Here is a 5,792-nt window from a genome sequence, read left to right on the forward strand (position 1 = left end):
ATGATAAAAGCACTCAACAAAGTAGGTTTAGAGGAAACATACCTCAACATAATAAAGGCCATTTATGAAAACCCCACAACATCATCCTCAATGAGGAAAAACTGGAGCTTTCCCCACTAAGTTCAGGAACAAGAGAAGGATGTCCACTCTCACCACTTTTATTCAATATAGTACTGGAAGTCCTAGCCACAGCAATTAGACAACGAAAAGAAATAAAATGTATCCAAATAGGTAAGTAAGAAGTAAAACTTCCACTTTTTGCAGATGACATGATACCCTATATAGAAAACCCTAAAGACTCCACCAAAAACTACTAGAACTGATAAACAAATTCAGTAAAGTTGTAGGATATAAAATCAATGTGCAGAAATCTGTTGCATTTCTACACACTAATAATGAAGTAGCAGAGAGAGAAATTAAGAAAACAATCCCATTTAAAAGTGCACCCAAAATAATAAGATACCCAGGAAGAAACCTAACCAAAGAGGTGAAAGACCTTTACTCTGAAAACTATAAAACACTGATGAAATAAATTAAAGACAAAAAAAAAAAAAAAAAGAAAAAGAAATGCAAAGACATTCCATGCTCATGGGTTGGAAGAAAACACATTGTTAAAATGTCTATACTACCCAAAGCAATCTACAGATTTAATGCAATCCCTAACAAAATACCAACAGCATTTTTCACAGAACTAGAACAAGGAATCTTAAAATTTGTATGGAACCACAAAAGACCCTGACTAGCCAAAGCAATCTTGAAAATGAAAAGCAAAGCTGGAGGCATCAGAATTCCAAAGTTCAAGTTATATTACAAAGCTGTAGTAATCAAACCACTATGGGCTGGCACAAAAATAGACACATAAACCAATAGAACAGAATAGAAAACCCAGACATAAACCCACAATTATATGGTCAATTAATCTTCACAAAGCAGGAAAGAATATCCAATGGGAAAAAGACAGTCTCTTCAACAAATGGTGCTGGGATAACTGGTCAGCTATATGCAAAAGAATGAAACTGGACCACTTTCTTACACCATACACAACAATCCTAGAAGAGAACACAGGCAGTAACTTCCCTGACATCGGCCACAGATCTCCTGAGGCAAGGGAAATAAAAGCAAAAATAAACTATTGGGACTACATCAAAATAAAAACCTTCTGCACAGCAAAGGAAACAATCAACAAAACTAAAAGACAACCTATGGAATGGGAGAAGATATTTTCAAATGACATATCTGATAAAGGGCTAGTATCCAAAATTTATAAAGAACTTATACAACTGAACACCCAAAAACCAAATAATCCAGTTAAAAAATGGGCAGAAGATATGAACAGACATTTCTCCAAAGAAGGCATCTAGATAGCCAAGAGGCACATGAAAACATGCTTAACATCACTCATTATCAGGGAAATACAAATCAAAACTATAATGAGATTTCACCACATACCTGTCGGCATGGCTAAAATCAACAACACAAGAAACAACAAGTGTTGGCAAGAATATGGAGAAAGGGGAATCCTCTTGTGGAAATGCAACCTGGTGCAGCCACTGTGGAAAACAGTATGGAAATTTCTCAAAAAGTTAAAAATAGAATTACTCTATGATCCAGAAATTGCACTACTGGGTATTTACCCAAAGAATACAAGAACACTAATTCAAAGTGATACACTTATGTTTATAGCAGCATTATTTACAATAGCCAACTTATGGAAGCAGCCCAAGGGTCCACTGATGGATGAATAGATAAAGAAGATGTGGCATATATATATATATATATATATATATATATATATATATATATATATATTCAGCCATATTATGCTATGGAATATTATTCAGCCATAAAAAAGAATGAAATCTTGCCATTTGCAAAAACATGGATGGAACTAGAGGGTATTATGCTAAACGAAATACGTCAGCCAGAGAAAGACAAATGCCATATGACTTCACTCATGTGTGGACTTTATGAAAACAAACAAGCAAAAGGAAAAGAATAAGAGAGAGAGACAAAGCAAGAAACAGACTCTTAATTATAGAGAACAAACTGATGGTTACCAGAGGGGAGGTGGTGGGGGATGGGTAAATAGGTGATGGCAATTAAGGAGTGCCCTTATGGTGGTGAATACAGGGTGATGTATGAAAGTGTTGAGTTACAATATTGTTCACTTGAATCTAATATTATACTGTATGTTAAATAACTGGAATTAAGATAAAAACATAAAAAAAGAAAACCATGAATATCATAACTTTATAATCAGTAAATTGATTGTATTTCTGGTAATACTATTAAGAAACTTTTGTTAAATCCTAAGCAAAAGAGTCTTTTTTTTTTTTGTTTGTCTTTTTTTCCTTTGATTTGTTTCTTAAAATCCACATATAAGTGCAGTGGTATTTGTTTACTCTGACTTATTTCACATAGCATTATAGACTCTAGATCCATTCATTATGTTGCCAATGGCAAGATTCATTCTTTTTTATGGCTGAGTGGCTGAGTAATATTCCATTATATATATATCTTCTTCATCCATTCATCTTAGGCTGCTTCCATAAGTTTGGCTATTGTAAATAATGGTGCAATAAACATAGGCATGCCTATATTTTTTCAAAATAGTGTTTCTGTTTTCTTTAGGTAAATACCCAATAGTGGAATTACTGGATCATATCAGAAATCTATTTTTAATTTTTGAAGAACCTCCATACTGTTTTCCATAGTGGCTGCACCACTTTGCATTCCCACTAATAGTGCATGAGGGTTTCTTTTTCTCCACATCCTCACCAACAGTTGTTGTTTCTTGTGTTTTTGATTTTAGCCATTCTGACAGATGTGAGGTGATATCTCATTGCAGTTTTGCTTTGCATTTCTCTGATGATGAGTGATGTTGCACATCTTTTCATGTGTCGGTTGGCTATCTGTATGTTTTCTTTGGTAAAATGTCTGTTAATGTCTTCTATCCATTTCTAATTAGATTATTATTTTTTTGTGTGTTGAGTTGTAGAAGTTCTTTATGTTTTGGATTTTAACCCCTTATTGGACAAATACAAATCAGGAATGAAAAGTAGGACATCAATACATATACTACAGATATTGAAAAGATAATAAAGTGAATATTATGAACCACTTTAATTGTTAATAAATCTGAGAATTTATGTGAGTGGACCAATTTCTCTAAAAACAATTTTTTCAAGTCTTACAGAAGAAGCAGAAGGTGTGAATCATCTAATAAGTATTAAATAACTTGAATTCATTATTTTAAAAAAGCCCTTGATAAAACCCCAAATCATATCAGTTTTTTTATTTTTATTTTTAATTAAAAAAAATTTTTTTTAAAGATTTTATTTATTTGACAGAGAGAGACACAGTGAGAGAGGAAACACAAGCAGGGGGAGTGGGATAGGGAGAAGCAGGCTCCCCGCTGAGCAGAGAGCCTGACGCGGGGCTCGATCCCAGGACCCCGAGATCATGACCCGAGCCAAAGGCAGATGCTTAACTACTGAGCCACCCAGGCGCCCCCAGTTTTTTTTTTTTTTTAAAGAGCTAACATCTTTATTTGAAAGTGGAGGCCTCATTATTACTAAATATTCTCTGTGTGAGTTTGATTTACCATCCTCCTTCATCCTCCCACTCCTTTGGCCCCTTAATTTTTTTTTATTTTTATTTTTTTATTATTATGTTATGTTGATCGCCATACATTACATCATTAGTTTTTGATGTAGTGTTCCATGATTCATTGTTTGCATATAACACCCAGTGCTCCATGCAGAACGTGCCCTCTTTAATACCCATCACTAGGCTAACCCATCCCCCACCCCCTCCCCTCTAGAACCCTCAGTTTGTTTTTCAGAGTCCATAGTCTCTCATGGTTCTTCTCCTCCTCCGATTTCCTCCCCTTCATTCTTCCCCTCCTGCTATCTTCTTCTTCTTTTTTTTAACATATAATGTATTATTTGTTTCAGAGGTACAGGTCTGTGATTCAACAGTCTTCCACAATTCACAGTGCTCACCATAGCACATACCCTCCCCAATGTCTATCACCCAGCCACCCCATCTCTCCCACCCCCCACCACTCCAGCAACCCTCAGTTTGTTTCTTGAGATTAAGCCCAAATCATATCAGTTTAATAGTGAATTCTTATGAATGTATGAAGAAGTAACAACTAATTTTACACAACTTTTCCACAGAATAGAAGAGAGGATGCCTCACAATTCTTTTTATGAATCTACTAAATCCTGATAATAAAATCCTGATGGAGGGGCGCCTGGGTGGCTCAGTCGTTAAGTGTCTGCCTTCGGCTCAGGTCATGATCCCGGGGTCCTGGGATCGAGCCCTGCATCAGGCTCCCCGCTCAACGGGAAGCCTGCTTCTCCCTTTCCCACTCCCCCTGCTTGTGTTCTCTCTTTTGCTATCTCTGTCAAATAAATAAAATCTTAAAAAAAAAATCCTGATGGGAAGTTTTACATTTAAAAATCAACTAATATAATTTACCTTATTGAGAAAAACTATATGATAGCTCAATAGATACAGGAACACCATTTGATAAAATTTGACATAATTTATGCATAAAACACTTAGTAAACTAGGAAAAGGAAAAAAACTTTCTTAATCTGAAAAATTTAATCTACAAAAAAACTTGTTAAAATTAAGAAATGAGTTTAACAAGTTCACTGATACATAAAAATTAATTGTATTTCTACATGCCAATAAAAACACACATAAAGTAACATTTAAAAATAATACCACTTAGAGTTAAAAAACATTAAATGCCTAATAATACATTTCACAAAAGTACACAAAACTCTATAATAAAAGCTGTAAAGTATTTTTGAGAGAAATTAAAAACAATTAAATGGAAGGATATAACTTGGTTAATTGGGTGACTCAATATTGTAAAGATGCCACTGCTTTTCAATTTGATCTATAGATTCAGACACAATCAAAATCCTAGACATTTTTGTAATTGATAAACTGATTCTACAAAACTTATATGAAAATACAAAGAACCAAGAATAACTAAGTACATCCTGAAGAACTGAGTTAGAAGAAACACATACTTCCAACCTTAGAAACCTATTATAATGATATAATAGGAAACACAGTTTGTTATTGGTACAAAAGGAGACAAAATCATCATGGAACAAAATGGAGATTTCAGAAACAGACCCACATATATACCAGGCTTATGATAAAAGTAATACTACAGTGCAGTGGGAACATAAATGGTGAAGGGTCAATGCATTTCCATATGGAAAAAAAAATCTTGACCTTTATCACGCATTATGCACAGAAAACAATTCCAGATGGATTATAATAAAATGCTAAAGCTTTAAAAAACCCAGAATATTTTCATAAGCTTGGAGTAAAGAAAAATTTCTTAACCTAGCACAAAAATGGCAAGTTATAAAGGAAAAAATGATTATTTGGACTTTATTAAAATTAAGAATTTCTCTTCATTAAAACAACATTAAGAGAATGAAAGTCAATCCACAGGGCAGAAGAGGAAAAGGTGCTTAACTTTATTAGCCATCAGAGAAATGCAAAGACAACTTTTAATGCAATCAAAACTCATCCACTAGAATTATAAAATGAAAAAAACATAAAATATCATGATTCTTTAGTCCTTACAAGTTATTTTTTTAAATTTTCTTTTTTCTTTTTTTTTAATTTTTTCTTTTCCCTTTTTCAACCAACATCTTATCAATCCCTTTTTTTAAAAATTCTTTTTTATTTTTCATTTTTAGAGTCATATTCTATCCCTTCAGAGTAGTTTACCTTATTTTGGTATATGTGTATAT

This window comes from Phoca vitulina, unplaced genomic scaffold, assembly GCF_004348235.1.
Source record: "Phoca vitulina isolate PV1807 unplaced genomic scaffold, GSC_HSeal_1.0 scaffold23, whole genome shotgun sequence".
Lineage (NCBI taxonomy): Eukaryota > Metazoa > Chordata > Mammalia > Carnivora > Phocidae > Phoca > Phoca vitulina.